The sequence below is a fragment of the Chlorocebus sabaeus genome, chromosome X (genome assembly GCF_047675955.1).
Source record: "Chlorocebus sabaeus isolate Y175 chromosome X, mChlSab1.0.hap1, whole genome shotgun sequence".
Classification (NCBI taxonomy): domain Eukaryota; kingdom Metazoa; phylum Chordata; class Mammalia; order Primates; family Cercopithecidae; genus Chlorocebus; species Chlorocebus sabaeus.
Genome location: NC_132933.1, coordinates 87,708,421 through 87,735,337, shown reverse-complemented (window position 1 = coordinate 87,735,337; position 26,917 = coordinate 87,708,421). Strand labels below are relative to the sequence as shown.

Here is a 26,917-nt window from a genome sequence, read left to right as displayed (position 1 = left end):
CTATCTAGATACTAGAACATTTTCAGCAGTGGATGGATGCCCTTACATTCACTCGCCACTCACTCATTGAGTCACCCAGAGCAACTTCTAGTCCTGCAAGCTCCATGGATGATAAAAATACTGCATAAAAGGTTAAAAATGGTACTTCTCTATAGGATACTTAACATGTGTTCTTTTTCAGCTTCTGCTTAATCATTTCTATTAATGGGAGACACATAACCTGACAAAGCAGATTCAGAATGACCTGTTGAACTCCTTCAAATTGGTAATTTTCAGCCCTTAGTCTTGGTCTTGCTTTCTATAATGACACAGACTAATTCTAATTCCTCTTCTACCTGATAATTCTTCAGTTATTTAAGGATTTTTTTTTCACCTTCTGAAATTGCTCTTCCATTTCCTGCTATGTTAATAAAGCAATATAGCTAAGTTGTGGACTCTAGAGCTGGATTACCTGGGTTTGAACCTGGCCTTGAAGTTTACTATTGTATGTGATTCTGAGCAAGTTACTTAATTTGTGCCTTGGTTCTTCTGGAAAATAGGGACAATTAACACATAGTATCTACATCATAGAGTTATTGAAATAATTAAATTAGCTAATATAAGTAATATATTTAGAACAGTGCCTGGCATATTTACCATAAATATTAGTTATTTTTATGGATCTAACTTTTTAGTTCTTTCATGATCATAGTTATTTCCCCCTAGAAATGCATCAGTTTTTCATTGTTTTTTTTTAAATTGTGGTAACAAACTACTGTCTTGTGTTACTTAATGTTGGGAATATATTCTAAGAAATGCATTATTAGGCAATTTTGTCATTGTGTGAGCATCATAGAACGTACTTACACAAACCTAGATGGTATAGCCTACTACACACCTAGGCTATATGGGATAGCCTATTGCTCCTAGGCTACAAACCTGTACAGCATGTTACTGTTCTGAATACTACAGGCAATTGTAATACAATGGTATTTGTGTATCTAAACATAGAAAAGGGACAATAAAAGTATAGTATAAAACATTTAAAATGGTACTTCTCTATAGGATACCTACCATGAGTGGAGCTTGCAGAACTAGAAGTGGCTCTAGGTGAGTCAGTGAGTTAGTGGTGAATGAATGTGAAGGCCTGAAACATTACTGTACACTACTGTAAGTTTTATAAAACACTGTACACGTAAGCTATACTAAATGTATTAAAAATATTTTTCTTCAATAAGAATTAATTTTAGCTTAGTATAACATTTTTACTTCATAAACTTTTAATTTTCTTAACCTTTTTGACTGTTTTGTAATAACACTTAACTTGAAATAAAAACACATATACAGCTATACAAAATATTTACTTTTTATATTCTTATTATATAAGCTTTTAAAAATTATTTATATTTTACTTTTTAAACTTTTTTTGTAAAAGCTAAGACACAAACACGTACATTAGCCTAGGCCTATTCAAGGTCAAGATAATCAGTTTCACTGTCTTCACCCTCTACATCTTTTCCCACTGGAAGGTTTTCAGGGACAACAATACACATGGAGCTGTCGTCTCCTATGATAACAATGCCTTCTTCTGGAATGCCTTCTGAAAGACCTCCCTGAGGCTGTTTTACAGTTAACTTTTAAAAATAAGTAGATGGGGTATACTATAAATCAGTGACAAAAAGTATAATATAATAAATACATAAACTAGTAACAGTCATTTATTATCATTATCAAGTATATACTATATGTAATTGTATGTGCTATATACTTTTATATGCATGGCAGTACAGTAGGTTTGTTTACACCAGCATCACCAGAAACATGTGAGTAATGCCTTGTGCTACAATGTTGCAGTGGCTATGATGGCACCAGGGGATAGGAATTTTTAAGCTCCCTTATAATTTTATGGGACCACCTTTGTGTATGGGGTCCATCATTGACTGAAACGTTGTGTGGTACATAGCTGTATAATATTCTAAGTGTGATATAGCTAGGCCTCTTGTATAATATTCTAAGTGTGATATAGCTAGGCCTCTTGTCTCTGCACCCTCTACTTCTTTTGATAAATACATGTAGGATTTTTTTTTTTTGTAATCAAGTCACACTGATGATCACATTGATTGCATCTACTAATCTTGTTTTTAAATAATCTGCTGTTTATCTAGGGTTCTTCCCTACTCTGAACTTGAAACAGTTTTTTTTTTTTTTTTTTTTTTTTTGAAACAGTTTATTTTTTAACCTAGATGGTGACTTTACTTTTATACCTTGTGGTTGGCTCTGGACGATATCCAGCCCTACTCCCTGGAACCTGTGAATGTTACCTTATGTAGTAGAAGGGACTCTGCAGGTGTCCCTTTTAAATAAAGGATCTTGAGATGGGGAGATTATCCTTAGACAATCCGAGTGGGCCCTGTTATAATTTGGATATGTAGCCCTACCTATATCTCATACTGAATTGTAATTCCCAGTATTGGAGGTGGGGCCTGGTGGAAGTGATTGGATCATGGGAGCGGATTTTTTATGAATGTTTTAGCACTACCCCTTTGTTACTGTCTTTGCGTTAGTGAGTTTTCATGAGATCTGGTTGTTTAAAAAGTGTATAGCATCTCCCTGCGTCTGTCTCTTGCTCCTGATTTTGCCATGTGAAGTGGCTTCTCCCATTTCACACTATGATTATAAGCTTTCTGAGACTTTCTGAGAATCAGATGCCTCTCTGCTTCCTGTACAACCTGCACAACTGTGAGCCGATGAAACCTATTTTCTTTATAAATTATCCACTCTCAGGTGTTTCTTTATAGCAATGCAAGAATGGACTAATACAGCTCTAATGGTGTTATACATGTCCTTATAAGAGGGAGACAGAAGGAGATGTGTGATCAAAGATGAAGGCAATGTGGTGACTAAAACAAGGTGTGATACTGATGGTTTTGAAGATGGAGGAAGGGGCAAAGGAATGCAAGGAATGCAGCTCTAGCAGTCAGGAAAGTCAAGAGTCTCTGGAAAGAGTGTGGCCCTATTGACACATTGATTTTGACCAAGTGAAATTGATTTTCAGTTTCTGACTTCCAGAACAGTAGAAGAATAAGTGTTTGTTGTTTCAAACCACCAAGTTTGTGGTGATTTGTTTCAGCAGCCATAGAAAACTAATACATACCTATTATGCTTCATTTTGTTATTTTTAGCCTATTATTCTAGCCTGTCAAGATTATTTGGTTGTTAAATAAACCTTTTGTATTTTTAGATGTTGAGTACTAGCTATGGACGAGGTGTGATGTAACATGTTACTTAGAGTGTCTCTACTCTTCTTGATCATACTTTATGTGAATATTATTAACCTCATTATATAGATGATAAAACTGAGGTTCAGAGTAAGTGGTTTGTCCAAGATCATACCAAAAAAATCTTACCTGTGTTCAAATACCAGTTTGTAGTTAGGAAGGTTTTGCATATGGGGAGACAAAGGTTATATGAGAATTATCTGTATTTTCTGCTCAATTTTGCTATGAACCTAAAATTGCTCAAAAATTAAAGTTTATTAATTAAAGTAAAACAGGGTGATATGGTTTGGATCTGTGTCCTCACCCAAATCTAATGCTCAAATGTAATCCCCAGTGTTGGAAATGGGGCCTGGTGGGAGGTGATTAGATCATGGGGGTGAATCCTTTGTAACTGGTTCAGCACCATCCCTTTGGTGCCATTATCATGATAGAGCTTTCATGAGATCTTGTTTAAAAGTGTGTAGCACCTCATTTCTCATGTCTCTTCATCCTCCTCTGGCCTTGTGAGGTGCCAGCTCCCCCCTTTGCCTTGCATCATGATTTTAAGTTTCTTGAGGTTTCCTGAGAAGTGAGCAGATGCCAGCATTATGCTTCCTGTACAGCCTGTGGAACCATAAGCTAATTAAATATCTTTTCTTTATAAATTACCCAGTGTCGTGCATTTCTTTATACCAATGAGATAATGGACTAATACAGAAAATTGACACAGAGAAGTGGGGCATTGTTATAGAGATACCAGAAAATGTGGAAGCAATTTGGAACCTGGTAATGGGCAAAGGTTGGAAGCGTGTGGAGGACTCAGAAGAAGACAGGAAGATGAGGGAAAATTTGGAAATCTCTAAAGATTGGTTAAATGGTTGTATTCACAATGCTGACAATGAAGGCCAGGCTCAGGAGGTCTCACATGGAAATGAGGAACTTATTGGAAACTGAAGCAAAGGTCACTTTTGTTATGTATTAGCAAAGAGGAAGGCTGCATCATGCACAGATCTAGGAATCTGGAAATTTGAGCTTGAGAATGATGATTTAGGGTATCTGGCAGAAGGAAATTCTAAGTGACAAGACATTTAAGATGTTGACAGACTGCTTCTAACAGCCTATGCTCATATGTGTGAGCAAACAAATGACAGAAAACTGGAACTTATATTTAAAAGGGAAGCAGAGTGTAAAAGTTTGGAAAATATACAGTCTGACCATGTGATAAAAAAGGAAAACACATTTTCTAGGGAGGAATTCATGGCAGTTGCAGAAATTCGCATAAGTAAAAATGAGGCAAGTGCTGATAACCAAGACAATGCAAAAGAGGCCTCCAAGGCTTCAGAGACCTTTGTGGCAGCCCCTTCCATCATAGACCCAGAAACCTAGGAGGCAAGAATGGTTTCATGAGTCAGGCCCAGTGCCCTTCTGCCCTGCACATCCTTGGGACACTGCTCTCTGCATTCCAGAAGCTCTAGCTCCAGCTGTGTCTCAAAAGGGCCCAGCTGCAGCTTGGGTCACTGCTCACGAGGGTGTAAGCTGTAATTCTTGGGTGGCTTTCACGTGATGTTAAGCCTGTGGGTGCACAGAATCCAAGAGTTGAGGCTTGGAAGCCTCCACCTAGATTTCAGAAGATGTATGGAAAAACCTGGATGTCTAGGCAGAAGCCTGATGCAGGAGCAAAGCCCTCATGGAGGACCTCTGCTAGGGCAGTGCAGAGGGGAAATGTGGGGTTGGAGTACCTATACAGAGTTCCCACTGGGTCACTGCCTAGTGAAGCTGTGAGAAGAGGGCCACTGTCCTCCAGACTCTAGAATGGTAGATCCACCAACGGGTTGCACCTTGTGCCTGGAAAAGCTGCAGACACTCAACACCAACCCTCAGAGCAGCTGTGTGGACTGAACCCTGCAAAGCCACAGTGGCAGGGCTGTGCAAGGCCTTGAGAGCCCACCCTTTACATCAGCATGCCCTGGATGTCAGAAATGGAGTCAAAGTAGATTATTTTGGAGCTTTAAAATTTAATGACTGCCCTGCTGGGTTTTGGACTTGCATGTGGCTGTAGCCCCTACTTTTTGGGCTGATTTCTTTCTTTTGGAATAGGATTATATTTACCCAATGCTTATACCCCCATTGTATCTTTAAGTAACTAATTTGCTTTTGATTTTACAGACTCATATGTGGGAGGGACTAGCCTTTTGTCCCAGATGAGACTTTGGATTTTGGACTTTTGAGCTAATGCTTGAATGAGTTAATACTTTGTCGACTGTTGATAAAGGATGATTGTATTTTGCAATGTGAGCACAGGTGATTTGGGCGGGGCTGGGGTGGAACAGTATGGTTTGGACCATAACTTGATATTTGGATCCAAATATCATGTTGAATTTTAATCCCCAGTGTTGGAGGTGGGGCCTGGTGAGAGGTGATTGGATCATGAGAGTGGATTATTCATGAATGGCGTAGCACCATTCCTTTGGTGCTGTTCTCATGCCAGAGTTCTCATGAGATCTGGTTGTTTGAAAATATGTGGTATCTTACTCTTTCTCCTGATCCAACCATTAGAGGTTCCCACTCCCCCTTTGCCTTCCACCATGATCGCAACTTTCCTGAGGCCTCCTAAGAAGCTCAGCAGATGTCAGCATTATGCTTCCTGTGTGGACTGTGGAACTATTATGAGCCAATTAAGCCTCTGTTTTTTAAAATAAATTACCAAGTTTCAGGCATTTCTTTATAGCAATTCGAGTACTGACTAATACATTGGGGATGAAGATAATGAAAAATGAAACAAGTTTGTACAACTGCAAAGCCTATAGAGGAAGCAGTGGTTAACTCCAAGTTTGTATGATTACAAAACCCATTATTCTTTTCAGCGTACAAAGGGCTCTCAGAGTGTGGTCCAAGGACCCCCGGAGTTCATGAGACTTTCAGGGGACCCAGGAGGTCAAAACTGTTTTTAATATAGGGCCTACGAAGTTATGATTTGGATTTTTAAAAAAGGTTTTGATAGTTTCACTCTTGGGGAAAAAACAACTGTATCTGAGCACAAATTACAGCAGTGGTACTAAACTGTACTAGTATTTATTGTATTCTTCAGTACCACACACTCACAGTAAAATTAAAAAGTCAATTTTCATTAAAAATGTCCTTGATGAAACAATTAAAATTGTTGTAATTGTATTATATTTTGATCTGGAGTACATAGTCATTTAATATTCTTTGTGACAGAATGGGAAGTACACATAAAACATGTTTCATCATGAAGAAGTATGGTGGTTGCCTTGAGGAAAAAACTTGTGTTTGAGTTGCAAGCCAATGTAGCCATTTTACTTATGGAATTGAACCCAAAGGAACAATTAACAGAAAAATAGTTATTCAGACTTAGGCATTTTGTAGACATTTTTCTCAAAAATGAATGAAATGAAATGAGTTTGTCTTGTCAAGACAAACTGGGAATATTTATTACCAGTGATAAAATTTGAGCTTTCAAATGAAAATTACAATTTTGGGAAACTTCTGTCTATCACTGTGAGCTTGACAGCTTCAAATACTTAAAAGCTGTTCTGATGAAATCATTGGTGATATTAAGTCAAATGTTTTTATTTTGTTAGATTACAAAATAGATCAGTATTAGGAGAATCTACATAGTTCAGTGGATCAATACAGATGACCAAACCATGATGTTACAGAATCATGAGTTTAAAAGATGCATTCAAAGTATAAGACAGAGACTTCTGATTTATGGCCTGGCATGTAAAGAACTTGGAAGTTGTAATTCGATCCTGACAACAGATAAAAAGCTGAACAGACTGAAAAACAACAACTCTTCATAGATGTCAGGTAATTGAGGTCTTGAGGCAAATTACTGGCCCCAAATTGGAGAGAGAGAGAGAGAGAGAGAGAGAGAGAGAGAGAGAGAGAGAGAGAGAGAAAGAAAGAGAGGCAAATTCAGAGAATCATCTTACCAGTACAGAAACTCACAAGCAGAAACCTCTGTAGGAACCAGTACTGGGTGAGGAAAACCTGAACAAAGAACTCTGCTTGGTTCTTACAATGAAGATGAAAGAGAAATACCTGTATGATTCTAGCAATGGGAGGAGAAAAGTAGGTAGCTCTTCGGAAATATGTCAGAGCATTCTATTATTCTTAACAAATGTTCTAAAGAGAAACTATTTTACCGGAAGCTAACCTGTTGGGGTTTTATGAGTCTAACTGGAGGGAAGGAAATTACCCAATTCCAGTGTCTTCTAGCCATCCTATTTCACTTAAGGGGAGGATAAAACTGTGCAGCATTTGCAAAGTTCACAGTGCAGGTGGCCATGCTCATTAAAAGACTGCCCTCTAAATCATAGGACTGTAGAACTCTTCCCCTTCCTCTACACCTTAAAACCACATCACTAAAGGCTTATTTACTGCAGTTTCTTTTAAACTGTGCATTATGCCCACCTTTCAACAAAAGATTACAAGGCATATTAAAAGACAAAAAAATACAGTTTGAAGAGACAAAGCAAGCATCAGCACCGTAGTTATGTATGGCAGAAATATTATAATTATCAGATCAGCAATTAAAAATAACTATGATTGTGAATAGTGTTGCAATAAACATACAAATGCGTGTATCTTTGTAATAGAATGATTTATGTTACTTGGGCACAGGGAGGGAAACAAAACACACTGTGGCCTGTCGGGAGTTGGGTTGGGGGGAGGGAGAGCATTACAAAAATAGCTAATGCATGCTGGGCTTAATACTTAGGTGATGGGTTAACAGATACAGCTAACCACTATGGCAAACGTTTACCTATGTAACAAACCTGCACATGTACCCCAGAACTAAAAATAAAAACAAATTAAAAAACGATGATTAATACACTAAGGGTTCTAATGGAAAAATAGACAACATGTAAGAATAGATGAGTAATGTAAGCAGAGACGTGGAAATTCTAAGAATCAAAAAGAAATACTGGATAGAAAAAAATATTGTAACAGAAATGAAGAATGCTTTTAATGGGCCTATTAATAGACTGAGTATGGTTGAGAAAAGACATTCTGAGCTTGAGGATGTATCAGTAGAAAACTGCAAAACTGAAAAGCAAAAAGAAGGAAGACTGAAGAAAATGGAACAGAGAATAATTTTTTGGCCTCTTGGCTAAGAAAGATCAAGTTAAAATGGAGTAGACTATCTAAGAATTTTGCCACAACTGCACAAGTGAGACATTGAAGAGATTTGTAAAAGTATAAAACAGTACCACTTTTCTCACTTTTTTTTTGTAAAAAATAATCATTTTTATATTAATGTAAAGGGCCTATTATTGAAAATATATTAATAATTAAAAATTGATCCATTATAATATGGTTACTATTGATAGAATTCACATAAACAAAAGTTCTTTGGAGTCTTGTAAACTTTTCAAGAGTGTAAAGGGACCCTGAGACCAAAAAGATTGAGAAATATTATACTATACCATGTTACCTTATTCATCCCACTAGCCATCCAACCCAGACTTGGCAATCATGCCTCCTTTGTCCATAAATTGTTAAAATTTTTTAGAAGAAAAGGACAAAAGTGGAGCCTTTACTGATTTGTTCCTAGATACATTTCTCCAAGTTGACATTAATTCATTAATCTTATCCTTTCTTTGTAACCTACTAGTTACAAATTCATCTAACTTTGGAGTATCTTGAAAAATATGTCAAATCTTAAACTGAACAAGATAGAGCATATCTCTGGTGTGTGTTAGCTCTTTCAGTCTAATCAACCAAAAGAGGTTAATTTGGCATTACTAGTTTTATTGGGTTCATGCTGGCTACTACCAATTTCCTTTCTAGGTTATTCATGAATCATCTATAATGGTAATTTACTCTAGAATTTTTTTGGGCTTTCATGTTACTTTTGATATTCTATAGTTTATATAGTTATTGGTTTTTCCCTTTCCTCCATTTTAGAAAAGCCAGAAAATGTTATATACAGTGTTCAGGTATCTCTTCTACTTTCAAACTCCTATCAGCCATTTTATGTGTACAAGTTTATAATGTATCTGGTCCTGGAAATGATATTATTTTAGAATAGCTGAATATTCCTTTACTCTGTCCTCATATATCCTAATGTACTTCAGTTCTGTCATGACCGTATTTGTTCACTTTCTAGTTTGATAATCATTTTCATAGAGAAAATGAAACAAATAGAGGTTGAATAGTCCTGCTTTTTCATCTGATAACATGATAGTATATTTTAAAAAGAGTGAGCCCGTTACTTATATGGGACTTTTTGGTCTGATTCTACTTTTAATAAACCATTTTGCATTGTTATTAGTATCTTTGTAACCCTTATGCCACTCTGGGCTTTAGTCTTAATACAATTCTTAGAGTTATTGCCCTGTGACTTTTGTGTTCTCATCCTTTGTCAAATGTCCCTTCTTCCATTTTGATATATCTTTCTTTCAAATATGACTTCATTAAAGAGCTGCTTAAGGGCTGTTTGATGTGTCATATGTCTTGTTTAAACACCATTTTGTTTTTTATCAGGATCCTTTAAAATTATTTTGGGAAAATTTTGCTTTTGAAAAATGCCTTTCTTAAACCAGCTCTTAGAATGTGTGTGCATCTCATTTATTAAGCACCTGTTATGAATGAGGGACAAAGTTCAAACTTTTAAACTGTGACCCATAGTTATAAATGTATTTTACAGTCATGTCCTAGTACACACGCGTGCACGCGCACACACACACACACACACACACACACACACAACTGGAACAGAAGTTTAGAAAATAATTTTATTGTGTCAAAGAACAATCAAGAGATATTAATAGAAACCAGAAAGTAATTTGAACACCGAAAGTTATTATAAGGAATTAACAACTATAACAAAAGACTGGAGTAGTGGGAGACTGACTGATAGGGGATAAAGAGAATTCCAAAGAATACAGGAATAGGGGGATCTGGCAAGGTGGTGGAATATGAATTGCTCCGGTCTGCAGCTCCCAGCGAAACCAATGCAGGAGGCAGGTAATTTCTGCATTTCCTACTGACGTACCCTGTTCAGCTCATTGGGACTGATTAGGCAGTGGGTGCAGCCCATGGAGAGCGAGCAGAAGCAGGGTAGGGTGTCACCTCACCTGGGAAGTGCAAGGGGCCAGAGACCTCCCTTCTCCAGCCAAAGGAAGCCATGAGGGACTGTGCTATCTGGCCCAGATACTACACTTCTACCACAGTTTTTGCAATCCACAGACCAGGAGATTCCCTCATGTGCCTACACCACCAGGGCCCTGGGTTTCAAGCACAAAATGGGATGGCTGTTTGGGCAGCGATAGAGCTAGCTGCAGTTTTTTTTTTTTTTTTTTTTTTTTTTTTTTTTTTTTTCCTACCCCAGTGGTGCCTGGAACCCCAGCAAGACAAAATTGTTCACTCCCCTGAAAAGGGGGCTGAAGCCAGGGAGCTAAGTGGTCTCACTCAGCGGGTCCCATTCCCACAGAGCCCAGCAAGCTAAGAACCACTGGCTTGAAATTCTCGTTGTCAGCAGAGCAGTCTGAAGTCCACCTGGGATGATTGAGCATGGTGGGGGAGGGGTGTCCACCATTACTGAGACTTGAGTAGGTGGCTTTCCCCTGACCCTGCTAAGGACTGGGCAGAACTAAACACAGGCAAAGCAACTGTGGCCAGACTGCCTCATTAGATTCCTATTGACTGGGCAGGACATCTCTGAAAGAAAGGCAGCAACCCCAGTCAGGGGCTTATAAATAACACTCCCATCTCCCTGGTACAGAGCAGCTGGGCGAAGGGGCGACTGTGGGTGTAGCTTCAGCGGACTTAAATGTTCCTTCCTGCTAGCTCTGAAGGGAGCAGCAGATCTTGACAAGGGGAGTTCTCCCACCACAATGCTCGAGCTCTGCTAAGGGACAGACTGCCTTCTGAAGTGGGTCCCTGACCTCCGTGCCTCCTGACTGGTAGAAACCTCCCAGTGGGTTGACAGACACCTCATACAGGAGAGCTCTGGCTGGTACCAGGCCCGTGCCACTCTGGGACAAAGCTTCCAGAGGAAGGAGTAGGCAGCAATCTTTGCTGTTCTGCAGCCTCTGCTGGTGATATCCAGGCAAATAGGGTCTGGTGTGGCTCTCCAGCATACTGCAACAGACCTGCAGAAGAGGTTCCTGACTGTTGGAAGAAAAACTAGCCAACAGAAAGCAATAATTTCATCATCAACAAAAAGGACCCCCCCCCATACACACACAAACACAGAAACCCCATCCAAAGGTCATCAGCCTCAAAGATCAAAGGTAGATAAATCCATGAAGATGAGGAAAAACCAGCTCAAAAATGCTGAAAATTCCAAAACCCAGAAAGCCTCATCTCCTCCAAATCATTGCAACTCATCTCCAGCAAGGGCACAAACTGGACAGAGAATGAGTTTGACAAATTGACAGAAGTAGGCTTCAGAAAGTCAGTAATAACAAACTCCTCTGAGCAAAAGGTGGATGTTCTAACCCAATGCAAGGAAGCTAAGAACTTCCACATACGGTTACAGGAACTGTTAACTAGAATAACCAGTTTAGAGAAGAACATAAATGACCCGATGAAGCTGAAAAACACAGTACAAGAACTTCGTGAAGGATACACAAGTGTCAATAGCCGAATTGATCAAGTGGAAGAAAGGATATCAGAGGTTGAAATCAGCTTAATGAAATAATGCATGAAGACAAGATTAGAGAAAAAAGAATGAAGAGGAACGAACAAAGCCTCCAAGAAATATGGGACTATGTGAAAAGACCAAACCTACGATTGATTGGGGTCACTGAAAGTGATGGGGAGAATGGAACCAAGTCATTAAATGTACTTTGGGATATTATTTAGGAGAACTTCCACAACCTAGAAAGACAGGCCAACATTCAAATTCAGGAAATACAGGGAACACCACTAAGATACTCATCCAGAAGAGCTGATTGCCCCAATTAAAAGACACAGAGTGGCAAGTTGGATAAAGAGTCAAGACCCATCAGTGTGCTGTATTCAGGAGACCCATTTCACATGCAAAAACACACATAGGCTCAAAATAAAGGGATGGAGGACTATTTACCAAGTAAAGGTAAAGCAAAAAAAAAGAAAAAAAAAGAAAAGAAAAAAAGCAGGGCTTGCAATCCTAGTCTTTGATAAAACAGACTAAACCAACAAAGATAAAAAAAGACAAGGACGGCCGGGCGCGGTGGCTCACGCCTGTAATCCCAGCACTTTGGGAGGCCGAGGCGGGCGGATCACAAGGTCAGGAGATCGAGACCATGGTGAAACCCTGTCTCTACAAAAAATAGAAAAAATTAGCCGGGCGAGGTGGCGGGCGCCTGTAGTCCCAGCTACTCAGGAGGCTGAGGCAGGAGAATGGCGTGAACCCGGGAGGCGGAGCTTGCAGTGAGCCGAGATCGCGCCACTGCACTCCAGCCTGGGCAACAAAGCGAGACTCCGTCTCAAAAAAAAAAAAAAAAAAAAAAAAAAAAGACAAGGACATTACATGATGGTAAAGGGATCAATGCAACAAGAAGAGCTAACTATCCTAAATATATATGCACCCAATAGAGGAGCACCCAGATTCATAAAACATAAAACAAATTCATAGAGACCTACAAAGAGACTTAGACTCCCACACAATAATAATGGGAGACTATAACACCCCACTGTCAACATTAGATCAACAAGACAGAAAATTAACAAGGCTATTCAGGAATTGAACTCAGCCCTGGACCAAGCAGACCTAATAGACATCTACAGAACTCTCCACCCCAAATCAACAGAATATATATTCTTCTCAGAACCTCATAGTACTTACTCTAAAATCGACCACATAATTGGAAGTAAAACACTCCTCAGCAAATTCAAAAGAATGGAAATTATAACAAACAGTATCTCAGACCACAGAGCAATCAAATTAGGACTCAGGATTAAGAAACTCACTCAAAATGGCACATCTACATGGAAACTGAATGACCTGCTCCTGAATGACTACTGGGTACATAATGAAACTAAGGCAGAAATAAAGATGTTATTTGAAACCAATGAGAACAAAGATACAATGTACCAGAATTTCTGGGATACAGCTAAAGCAGTGTTTAGAGGGAAATTTATAGCACCAAATGCCCACATCAGAAAGCGGGAAAAATCTAAAATCAACACCCTAACATCGTATTAAAATAAGTAGAGAAGCAAGAGCAAACAAATTCAAAGGCTAGCAGAAGACAATAAATAACTAAGATCAGAGCAGAACTGAAGGAGATAGAGACAAGAAAACTCATTCAAAAAAAAAAATCAATGAATCCAGGAGCTGGTTTTCTGAAAAGACTAACAAAATAGATAGACCACTAGCTAGACTAATAAAGAAAAAAAGAGAGAAGAATCAAATAGACACAATAAAAAATGATAAAGGGGACATCACCACTGATCACACAGAAATACAAACTACCATCAGAGAATACTATAAACACCTCTATGCAAATACATTAGAAAATCTAGAAGAAATGGATAAATTCCTGGACACATACACCCTCCCACGACTAAACCAAAAAAAAAGTCGAATCCCTGAATAGACCAATAACAAGTTCTGGAATTGAGGCAGTAATTAATACCCTACCAACCAAAAAAGCCAGAAACAGATGGATGTACAGCCTAATTCTTCCAGAAGTACTAATAGGAACTGGTACCCTTCCTTCTAATACTATTCCAAACAATAGAAAAAGAAGGACTTCTCCCTTACTCATTTTATGAGGCCAGCATCATCCTGATTCCAAAACCTGGCAGAGACACAAGAAGAAAATAAAGCTTTAGGCCAATATCCCTGATGAACATTGAGGTAAATATCTTAAATAAAATACTGGCAAACTGAACCCAGCAGCACATCAAAAAGATTTTTCACCATGATCAAGTTAGCTTCATCCCTGGGATGCAAAGCTGGTTCAACATATGCAAATCAATAAATGTAATCCATCACATAAACAGAACCAATGAGAAAAACTACATGATAATAGGTGCAAAAAAAGGCCTTTGATAAAATTCAACACACCTTTATGCTAAAAACTCTCCATAAACTAGGTATTGATGGTACATATCTCAAAATAATAAGAGCTGTTTATGACAAACCCATAACCAATATCATACCAAATGGACAAAAGCTGGAAGCATTCCCTTTGAAAACTGGCACAAGACAAGGATACCCTCTCTCCCCACTCCTATTCATCATAGTATTGGAAGTTCTGGCCAGAGCAATCAGGCAAGAGAAAGAAATAAAGGGTATTCAAATAGGAGGAGAGGAAGTCAAATTGTCTCTGTTTGAAGATGACATGATTGTATATTTTAAAAAGCCTATCATCTCAGCCCAAATACTCCTTAGGCTGTTAAGCAACTTCAGCAAAGTCTCAGGATACAAAAATCAATGTGCAAAAATTACAAGCGTTTCTATACACTAATAGACAAACAGAAAGCTAAATCATGAGTGAACTCCCATTCACAATTGCTACAAAGAGAATAATATACCTAGGAATACAACTTACAAGGCACGTGAAAGACCTCTTCAAGGAGAACTAAAACCACTTCTCAAGGAAATAAGAGAGGACACAAACAAATGGAAAAACATTCCATTTTCATGGATAGGAAGAATCAGTATCATGAAAATGGCCATACTACCTAAAGTATTTGTAGATTCAATGCTATTCCCATCAAGCTACCATTTACTTTCTTCACAGAATTAGAAAAAAACTACTTTAAATTTCATATGGAACCAAAAAAGAGCCTGTATAGCCAAGATAATCCTAAGGAAAAAGAACAAAACTGAAGGTATCATGCTACCTGACTTCAAACTATACTAAAGGCTACAGTAACCAATATGGCATAATACTGGTACCAAAACAGATATATAGACCAATAGAACAGAACAGAGGACTCAGAAATAACACCATATGTCTACAACCATCCGATTTTTGACAAACCTGACAAAAACAAGCAATGGGGAACTGATTTTCTATTTAATAAATGGTGCTGGGAAAACTGACTAGCCATATGCAGAAAACAGAAACTGGACCCCTTCCTTACACCTTATGCAAAAATTAATGCAAGGTGGGTTATAGACTTAAAACGTAAACCCATGAAAACCCTAGGAGAAAACCTAGGCAATACCATTCAGGACACAGGCTTGGGCAAAGACTTCATGACTAAAATACCAAAAGCAACTACAACAAAAGCCAAAATTGACAAATGGAATCTTATTAAACTAAAGAGCTTCTGCTCAGGAAAAGAAACTGTCGTCAGAGTGAACAGACAACCTACAGAATGGGAGAAAATTTTTGCAATCTAACCATCTGCAAAGGTCTGATATCCAAAATCTACAATGAACTCAAACAAATTTACAAGAAAAAAATCAAACCCATCAAAAAGTGGGTGAAGGATATGAACAGACACTTGTCAAAAGAAGACATTTATGTGGCCAACAAACATATGAAAAAAGCTCATTATTACTGGTCATTAGAGAAATGCAAATCAAACTAAAAGGAGATACTATCTCATGCCATTTAGAATGGTGATCATTAAAAGTCTGGAAACAACAGATGCTGGGGAGGATGTAGAGAAATAGGAAATGTACACTGTTGGTGGGAGTGTAAGTTAGTTCAACCATTGTGGAAAACAGTGTGGTGAGTCCTTGGGGATCTAGGACCAGAAATACCATTTGACCCAGCAATCCCATTACTGGGTATATACCCAAAGGATTATAAATCACTCTACTATAAAGACACATGCACACATATATTTATTGCAGCAGTTTGCACAATAGGAAAGAGTTGGAGCCAACCCAAATGCCCATCAATGATAGACTGGATAAAGAAAATGTGGCACATATACACCATGGAATACTATGCAGCCATAAAAAAGAATGAGTTCATGTCCTTTGCAGGGACACAGATGAAGCTGGAAACCATCATCCTCAGCAAACTAACACTGGAACAGAAAACCAAACACCACAAATTTTTACTCATAGGTGGGAGTTGAACAATGAGAACACATGGACACTGGGAGGGGAACATCTCACACCGGGGCCTGTCAGGTGGTGGTAGACAAGAGGAGGTAGGGAATTAGGACAAATACCTAGTGCATGTGGGGCTTAAAACCTAAATGACTGTTTGATAGGTGCAGCAAACCACCATGGCACATGTAAATCTATGTAACCAACCTGCACATGCAGCAGATGTATCCCAGAACTCAAAGTTAAATTTTAAAAAAGAATACAGGAATAGCAGACATAGGGAGCAGTTACTACTCTTAATGCTGGGATAGAGTGCCCAGTGAAGGAATAAACCTAGAAGACCATCTTTCCCTTGGCCCAGGACTGAGATCTAGACCTTGTTGGAAAGGTCATGGTCATGACTCACTGTTTGGTAGAGAAATTAGGTGAGATGCTACACTGAAATGACTCACAGAGAATCTGGGGAAATTTGTTTTCTGAAATCCTATGGGGAATTATTCATGGACAGGTACCCTGCCTTGGAACCTACTTCAGAGGTGCCTGAGGAAGTAGTAGGGGTAGCCATTCATGTGGAGGTGTCATGCAAGCAGCATTTTTTTGGGAAACTGCTTGGGTGGTGATAGGGAAGCATTTTATGGGAAGAAACCACACTGATGGCACTCTATGCCTAAAGGGTTGCCAGAGAGAAGCTTCCCATGGGGTGATGCTGCACATTGCTGTTCACCATTTACTGGGTGAGTCTGCTGAGAAGGGCTTTTGGAACTGAAGGCAGTAAATTGATAACTGGAATTTTATTCTTATTATGTGCAGTGCTCTCTGATATCTTTTATTCTGTTTTATTTTTTAAAACAATGCTAGTGTGACACACTTAATTGCTTTAATTGGTCGTGGCCTGTAGTTTAGAAAATAATGAAGTAAAATATATAGAGATATAAGCAATGGTTCTTGACTTTGGGGAGCATTAAAACCCAATATTCCAAGATAATATTTTCATAAAGAAATGAAATATAAGGTAATATAGATCAAGGGATGCACAAATGCTATGGTCTCATGGGCATCCACTAATCATTAATAGCTTTGAAAGGTATAAATTAGATAAGTAGATAAGTTGGTATATGTAGTAATGAATTAGATAAGTAGAGAGGAGTGTGGGGGGCATTGTGCTTGGACTTAAGCAAGTGTATGAATTGCCATTACAGTATTGTAAATATGGACATGATTTGGTCAGACTAGCATTTCATTTATTTGTTTTAACTTACCTTTTATGTATATTGCTCTGTGGGTAGTTTAGAGGATGAATTTGAAGAAGACAACATCAGAGGAAGGGAGATTGTGTAGGAGGTATTATAGTTCTTAAAATGCCTAAAATCGAGTATAAGTAATAGTGATAGAGAGGGAAAAAAGACTAAGAATAATATGGGTAAAGCCATTTCGTATTTGTTCTTGTTTTAATAAGAAGAAAAGGAAGGAGGTAGTTAAGAGTCCCAAGTTTTTGGTTGCAGAGACTGGAGAGATAATGAGGAAAGAACACATAGGAAGGACCAAGTAAGACAGGAAGATGACACATTCAGTTTAGTGAATAATAGTAATTATAATTTAAGCTAACATGAACTGATCACTTACCACACTGCAGTCAGTGTCTTAAGCAATATGTATGTATTAATTTGATACTCATAACAATCCTATAAGGTAGGTACAATTATTAGTATTCCAATTTTCATATAAGATTATGTAACTTTTCCAGGGTCACACAGCACAAGTTGAAGCCGAGATTCAAACTCAGTCTGGTTCCAGAGCCTGTGAAGTGCCTATGGAAGACATTCACGTGGAGATGGATACTCAAATGAATGTAGGTTGAGATGGGAGATCTAGATATGGAAGCCATTAGTAAGTTGGTTGATAGTTTAAAAAAGAAGAGGTGAATGAGATCACCTGGGAAGTACATTAAAGAGTGCAAAAAGTTAGGAGGCGGCCAGATTAGGAACGACCTTGAATGACAAACTTTGCATGTTTAGCTCTTGAAAGTGGAGTGCTGCTAGAACTTTTTAACTCAAAAGGAGATGAGGCAGGGATGTGCAAATATGGCTGTAAATGTAGGCAAAAGCTTTGTGGGGCAGAGAATAAAAGGAAAAAGACCAGTTAGTGGATTTTGGTCATCAGTTATGAGACAGTAAAGACCTAGGTCAGTGTTAACAAAGAGGCTACAGAAAAAAGGAGTCTCTAGTCATCTGATGGGCAGCATTTGAGTACAGTCATGTATCACTTAACTGTAGGGATTCTTCCTGAGAAATGAATTGTTAGGCAATTTTGTCATTATGCGAATATCATAGAGTATACTCACACAAACCTAGATGGTATACCTTGATATGGTTTAGCTCTGTGTCCCCACCTAAATCTCACCTTGAATTGTAGTCCCATATCCCCATGTGTCATGGGATGGACCCGGTGCTCAGAGGTAATCTAATCATGGGAGCAGTTACCCTCATGCTATTCTCGTGATATTGAGTGAGTTCCCACGAGATCTGATGGTTTTATAAAGGGCTTTCCCCCTACTGCTCGGCACTTTTCCCTTTTGCTGCCATGTGAAAGACACGTTTGCTTCCCCTTCCACCATGATTGTAAATTTCCTGAGGCTTCCCCAGCCCTGCGAAACTGTGAGTCAAACCTCTTTCCTAGTCTCGAGCAGTTCTTTATAGCAGCATTAGAATGGACTAATACAAGTCTATTATACAACCAGACTATATGGTATAGCCTCATGTTCCTAGGCTACAAACTTCTCCAGCTGTTACTATAGTAAATACTGCAGGCAATTGTAACCCAAAGACAAGTGTTTATGTATCTAAACATAGAAAATGGAGAGTAAAAATATGGTGTAAAAGATTAAAAATGGTACACCTGTGTTTGACACTTCCAGTGAATGGAGCTTGTAGAACTGGAAGTTGCTCTGGGTACATCAGTGAGTGAGTGGTGATTGAATGTGAAAACCTAGGACATTGCTATACATACTGTAGACTTTATAAACACTGTATGCTTAGGCTACAGAAAATTTATTTTTAAATTTTTATTTAATAATAAACCTTCGCTTACTATAACTTTTAACTTCGTGAATTTTGAAAAGGTTTTAACTTTTAAATTTATTTATAATAACACTTAGCTTAAAACACAAACACATTTTATAGCTATACAATATGTATTCTTTATATCCTTATTCTATAAGCTTTTCAATTTTAATTTAATTTCATTTCCTTTAACTTTTAAAACTTTTTGTCAAAAGTAAGACACACACACATTAGTGTAGGCCAACACAGGACCAGGATCATCAATATCATTCTCTTCTACTTCCACAACTTGTGCCACTAGAAGATCTCCAGGGGCGATAACATGCATGAAGCTGTCACCTACTATGATAACAATGCCTTCTGGAATACCTCCTGGAGGGCCTGCCTGAGGCTGTTTTACAGTTAACTTAAAAAAAAAAGAAGCTAAGTAGAAAGTGTACACTCTAAAATAACAATAAAAAGTATGGTGAAGTAAATACATAAACTAGTAACATAGTTGTTTATTATCATTGTCAAGTATTATTTACTGTATATAATTGCATATGCTCTATGTTTGTGTGACTGGCAGCATAGTATGTTTGTTTACACCAGCATCACCACAAACATATGAGTAATGCCTTATGCTACAATGTTATAATGGTTGCAGAGTCACTAGGTGATGGGAATTTTTCAGGTCTATTATAATCTTATGGGACCACCAACATATATGTGATCCGTTGTTGACCAAAACATCATTATGTGATGCTGACTGTACATATCTTCAAGGTTTTCTGGGTTTGCCCCAGCTTTTGCCTGAAACGTCTAGTTTCACCATGGTGCCAGTACTTCAGGGTTAATTCAGGTACTAGTACAATTCAACACAAACTACCTCCTTCAGTATATTCCTAGAGTACATAATGACTAAAATATTATTTTTAGCCACCAGATTATTGTTGCCTTCATCATTATATTTTACTTTCGGGACAGCTTTACTGAGATATAATTTATACATCATACAATGCACCTGCTTAAAGTGTGCAATTTGGTGACTTTTAATGTTTTCAAAGTTATGATTCCATTACGACAATTCATGTTAGAACATTTTCATTACCCCAAAAAGAAATCCTGCATCTCTTAGCCATCATCCCCTAATCAACACATTTCCTCCAGCCCAAGGCAACCACTAATCTACTTTCTGTTTTAACAGATTTGTCTATTCTGAGCATTTCATCTAAATGTAATCATAACATTTGTGGTATTTTGTGACTAGTTTCTTCCACTTTGTATGTTTTCCAGGTCTATGCATGTAGTAGCCTGTATCAGTACTTCATTAATTTTAATGCCCAAACAATATTCCATTTATAGATATACTACATGTAGTTTATTGATTCACTAGTTAATGAACATTTGGGTTGTTTCTGTCTTTTGGTTGTTATGAATAATGCTGCTATGAACATTTTTGTACAAGTCTTTTTGTTGACATATGGTTTCAGTTCAGTTGAGTATGCACCCAGGGAGTGGAATTGGTGGGTCATGTGCTAACTTTATATTTAATTTACTGAGAAACTGTCAGATTGTTTTGCAAAGCAGATGTACCATTTTATATTCCCTCCAGCAAATGTATAAGGGTTCTAATTTCTCCACATCTTCATCAACACTTGTTATTATCATTTTGTTAATAGCCATCCTAGTGGGCATTAAGTGTATCTCATGGTTTTGGTTTGCATTTCTCTAATGAGTAATGATGCTGAGCATCTTTTCCTGTGCTTATTGGGCTACTTTGTATTTTAGCCCATCTGACAGGTGTGCAGTGATATCTCATTTGTGTTTTTAATTTGCATTTCCTTAGTGGCTAGTGATGTTGATCATCTTTTTATGTGCCTGTTTGCCATCTGTATATCCTCTTTGCTAAAATGTATTTTCATGCCTTTTGCTTGCTTTCTAATTTGATTTATTTTTACTCTTGAGTTTTGAGAGCACATTCTAGATACTGGTCCTTTATTGGATATGCAGTTAAATATTTTCTTCTAACCTGTAGTTTGTCTTTCATCTTCTTAACAGAGTATTTCACGGAACAAAAACTTTATGTTTGATAAAATTCAGTCTATCGATTTTTCCTTTATGAATTGTGCTTTTGGTGTCAAGTCTAAAAATTCTGCTTCTGCCTAGCCCTAGATCCTATGTATTTTCTTCTGCCTTTTTTTTTTTTTTTTTTTTTTTTTTTTTTTTTTGCTAAAAGTTTTATAGTTTGTTGTATTATATTTAAGTCTTTGATCCATTTTGAGTAACTTTGGTAAAAGACATGAGAATCAGATAGAGGTTTATTACCTATGGATGCAGAATTGCTCCAGCATTCCATTTTTGAAAAGGCAACTTGAATTTGCCCCTCTTTCAAGTATTAGGCATATTTATGTGGGTCTGTTTCTCTTCCACTAGCCTGTCTATTCCAGCATTAATTCCACACAATCTTGATTACTGTGACTATATAACTGTTCAAATTAGGAAGAATGTTTCTTTCCACTTTCTTTTCAAAATTGTTGTAACTGTTTTAGTTTCTTTATCTTTCCATATATATTTTAGAATAATCTTGTCTATATCTACCAAATATCTTGCTAGGGTTTTTGTAGGAATTGTCTTAAGTCTGTATATTTATTTAGGGAAAATTGACATATTTCTATTTTAAGTATTCCAATCCATGCATTCATACCTCTGCATCTATTTAGATCTTCCCTAATACTTTTTCATCAGCATTGTGTAGTTTTCAACATACAGATCCTCTCTATATTTTGTTACATTTATACCTAAGTATTTCAGCCTTTGGCCAAATGTAAATTATAAATGGTATTGTATTTTTAATTTTGTTGTTCACATGGTCATTGCTAATATTTACAGATACACTTGATTTTATGTTGATCTTGTATCCTGAGACCTTGCTGAATTCACTTATTAGTTCTGGGAGTGTTTTGTGGGTGCCTTGGGATTTTCTACATAGACAAGTATATCATCTACTAATAGGGATACTATTATTTCTTCCTTTCCAATTTTATATTGTTATATATAACAATATATACTGTTATATAACAATATATACTGTTATATGTAATTATATATACTGTTATATCCTTATCTTGCCTTATTGCAGTGTCTGGAATTACTAGAACTATGTCAACTAGGAGTAGTAAGAGCATACATCCTTGCCTTGTTCCCAATTGTAGGGAGAAAACATTCAGCTTTTCACCATCAAGTATAATGCTAGCTGTAGGCATTTTGTAGATGTTCTTTATCAAGTTGAGGAAGTTCTCATGTATTCCTGGTTTTCAGAGAGTCTGTATCATGTAAATGTGTTGAATTTTAGCAAATGCTTTTTCTGCACTGAGGGGGGGGGTTATATATACACGCACGCACACACACACACACACATATATACTTTGTCTTATTGTGCTTCACTTTACTGCAATTTGCAAGTATTGCAATTTTTTAAACAAATTGAAGGGTTTTGGCAACTCTGTGTCAAGCAAGTCCATGGGTGCCATTTTTCCAGCAGCATGTGTCACATTTTGATAATTCTCACAATATTTCAACCTTTTTCATTGTCATTATATCTATTATGGTGATTTGTGATCAGTGATCTTTGATGATATATTCTAATTGTTTTGAGGTGCCACAAACCATGCCCATGTAAGATGGCAAACTAAATCAATAAATGTGTGTGTTCTGATTACTCCATGGACTGGCCATTAACCCCCTTCCCCTCCCATTTCCTGTCTCTTTCCCTCTTGTATTGTCTCCCTATTTTCTGAGACACAATGGCCTCTAAATGTTCAAGTGAAAGGAAGAGTAGCATATTTCCCACTTTAGATCAAAGGCCAGAAATGATTACACTTAGTGAAGAGGGCATTTTGAAAGCCAAGATAGTCTGAAAACAGGTTGCTTGCACCAAACAGCCAAGTTGGGAAAAGGAAAAGTTATTAAAAGAAATTAAAAATGCTACTCCAGTAAACATAAAGGACACGAAAGTAAAACTGTCTTATTGGCGGTAGGAAGAAACTTCTAATGGTCTGGATATTAGATCAAATAAGCCACAAAATTCCCTTAAGCCATAGCCTAATTCGGAGCAAGACCCTAAGTGTCTTCAATTATATGAGGGCTGAGAGAGGTGAAGAAGCTGCAGAATAAAAATTGGAAGCTACCAAAAGTTGGTTCATGAGGTTTAAGGAAAGAAGCTGTCTTCATAACATAAAAATACAAGGTGAAGCAGCAAGTGCTGATGGAAAAGCTGCAGCAAGTACTCCACGAGAACTAGCTAAGATAGTTGAGGAAAGTGGTTACAATAGACAGCAGATTTTGAATGTTGATAAAACACCGTTCTATTGGAAGGAGCTGCCATCTAGGAGAAGTCAATGTCTGGCTTCAAAGCACAGGCTGACTCTTGTTAGGGGCTGATGCAGATGGTGACTTTAAGTTGAAGCCAATGCTCATTTACCATTCTAAAATCCTAGGACCATTAAAATTATGCTAAATCTACTCAGTCTAAGCTCTATCGATGGAACTATAAAGCCTGGATGACAGCATACCTGTTTAGAGCATGGTTTATTGAATGTTTTAAGCCCACTGTTGAGACCTACTGCTCAGAAGGACTCATAAAATATTACTACTTATTGACAGTGCATCTAGTGACCCAAGAGCTCTGATGGAGATGTACAAGTAGATTAATGTTGTTTTCATTCTTGGTAACAGAATATCCCCTCTACAGCCTGTGGATCAACGAGTAATTTTGACTTTCAAGTCTTATTTAAGAAATACATTTCATAAGGCTCTAGCTGCCAGAAATAATGATTCCTCTGATGGATCTTGGAAAAATAAATTGAAAACCTTCTGGAATTGATTCACTGTTATAGATGCCATTAAGAACATTTGTACTTCAGGGGAGGAAGTCAAAATATCAACATTAACAGGAATTTGGAATATGTTGATTCCAACCCTTATGGATGACACTGGGGGGCTAAAGGCTTCTGTGGAGGAAGCCACTGTTGATGTGATGAAGATAGCAAGACAAGTAGAATTAGAAGTGGAACCTGAAGATGTGACAGAATTGCTGGAATTTCATGATACAACTGTAACAGATGAAGAGTTGTTTCTTATGGCTGAGCAAAAAAAAAAGTGGTTTCTTGAGAGGAGTCTACTCCTGGTGAAGATGCTATGGACATTGTTGAAATGACAACAAAAATTTTAGAATATTACGTAAACCTAGTTGATTAAGCAGTGGCAAGATTTGAGAGGATTGACTCTAGTTTTGAGAGAAGTTCTCCTGTGGGTAAAATTCTGTCAGGCCAGGTGTGTTGGCTCATGCCTGTAATCCCAGTGACTTGGGAGGCCAGGGTGGGAGGATCACTTGAGGCCAGGAGTTTGAGGTTGCAGTGAGCCATGATTACACCACTGTCCTCCAACCTGGGTGAGAGAATGAGACCTTGTTTTTAAAAACATGCTATCTAACAGCATTGCATGCTAGAGAGAAATCTTGCATGAGAATCCATTGATGTTGCAAACTTCATTGTTGTCTTATTTTAAGAAAACGCCACAGCACTCCAACCTTCAGGAACCACCACCTTGATCAGTCAGCAGCCATCAACATCGAGGAAAGACCCTCCACTAGCAAAAACATTCCAACTCAATGAAGGCTCAGATAGCATTTTTAACAATGAAGTATTTTTAAATTAAGGTATGTACATTTCTAGACATAATGCTGTTGCACACTTAAGAGACTGAAGTGTAGTATAAACATAACTTTTATATGCACTGGGAAACTGAAAAATTTTTGTGACTCACTTTATTGTGATATTTGCTTTAGGCAGTTGTGTGGAACTGAAACAGCAGTATCTGAGATATGCTTGTATATATATTTTTTTCATCTTTAACCTGTTAATATGGTGAAGTACATTGATTTCTGTATGTTTGAATATTGAGCAAATCTTATACCACTGGAATGAAGCCCACTTGGTCATGATACATGTTAAAATTTTCTGCTGAATTTTATTTGCTAGTAGTGTGCTAAATATTTTTGTATTTTGTTCATGAGGGATATTGGTCTGCAGTTTTCTTGTACTGTTTTATTTTCTAAATTTGATGTCAGTGAAATAGTAGCTTCATAAAATGAATTGGAAAGAGTTCTTTACATTCTGGAAAAGATTATAAGGAATTGATTATAATTCTTTTAATACTTGGTAGACTGATTTGGTGAAACAATCTGTGATTGGAGATTTCTTTTTGGGAGTTTTAAAATTATGAATGTAATTTTCTCTAGGGTTCTAGAGCTATTCTAATAATATATTTCATATTGAATTTCTTGTGAGAGTTTGTATTTTTTAAATAAACAGTTTATTTTACCTAAGTTGTCAGATGTCTGTGTGAAGAGCTCATCATAGTATTACCATATTATTGTTTTAATGTCTGGAGGTTTTATAGTCACATCCCCTGTTTCATTCTTGATATTAATAAATTGTGGTTTTATTTTTTTCTTTGTCCATCTTGATTGAGATTTACTAATTTTTTTGATATTTTCAGAGAACCAGATATTTAATTGATTTTTCTCTAATATTAAAATAATTTCTTCAAGTTCATTGATTTATCTGATTTTATTTACTATTTCCTTTCTTTCACTTGTTTTGGGGTTATGTTCTGTTTCTAGGTTCTAGAGGTGGAAACTCAGATTATGAACTTGAGACTTTTATTCTTTTATGGCTTATTCAATTAGTGCTATTAATTTCTCTTTCAGCACTGCATTAATTGTGTCTCAGGATTTATTTTACTTTCCACAAATGTTTACAATGTATTTTTTACATCACAAAGTTTTTAAATTTTGGGGTATACATAGTGGGTTTATATATTTAGAGAGTACATGAGATTTTTAATTTTTGTTATTTTTCTGTTTCCATAGGTTTTTTGGAACAGGTGGTATATGATTACATGAATAAGTTCTTTAGTAGTGATTTCTGAGATTTTGGCGCACCCATCATCTGAGTTGGGTAAACTGTACCCAATGTGTAGTATTTTATCCCTTGCCATCCCCCACCCTTTTCCCCGAGTCCGCAAAATCCAATGTATTATTCTTATGCCTTTGCGTCCTCATAGTTTAGCTCCTACATATGAGTGAAAACATAATGATATTTGGTTTTCCATTCCTGAGTTACTTCACTTAAAATAATAGTCTCCACTTCCATGCAGGTTGCTGTGAATGTCATTATTTCATTCATTTTTATTGCTGAGTAGTATTCCATTGTATATATTTACCACATTTTCTTTATCCACTCATTGATTGTTGGGCATTTGGGCTGGTTCCATATTTTTGCAATTGCAAAACATGCATGTGCTGTAAACATGCGTGTGCAAGTATCTTTTTTGTATAATGCCTTGTTTTCCTCTGGGTAGATACCTAGTAGTGGGATTACTGAATCAAACAGTAGACCTACTTTTAGTTCTTTAAGGAATCTCCCCCCACTGTTTTCCATAGTGGTTGTACCAGTTTACATTCCCACCTATGGTATAAAAGTCTTCCCATTTCAATGCATTGATGCCAACATGTATTTTTTATTTATTTTTATTTTTTGATAATGGCCATTCCTGCAGGAGTGATATGGTATCACATTGTGATTTCGATTTGCATTTCC

General features: G+C 37.3%; 1 protein-coding gene across 13 annotated transcripts in view; it reads left to right on the top strand.

Annotated features, from left to right (window-relative positions):
• The window catches only part of ZC3H12B (zinc finger CCCH-type containing 12B), a 423,636-nt gene that overhangs the window by 57,647 nt on the left and 339,072 nt on the right, over window positions 1-26,917 (top strand). For 10 of the 13 annotated variants that reach the window (XM_073013617.1, XM_073013610.1, XM_073013612.1 and 7 more), the window contains one exon: window positions 17,960-18,064. The exons of 2 other annotated variants lie outside the window; for them this stretch is intronic. The gene's annotated coding sequence lies outside the window, so the exon portion shown is untranslated. Of the gene's footprint in view, window positions 1-181; window positions 266-17,959; window positions 18,065-26,917 lie in introns of all 13 variants that reach the window. One more of the 13 variants, XM_073013619.1, reaches the window with a different exon arrangement.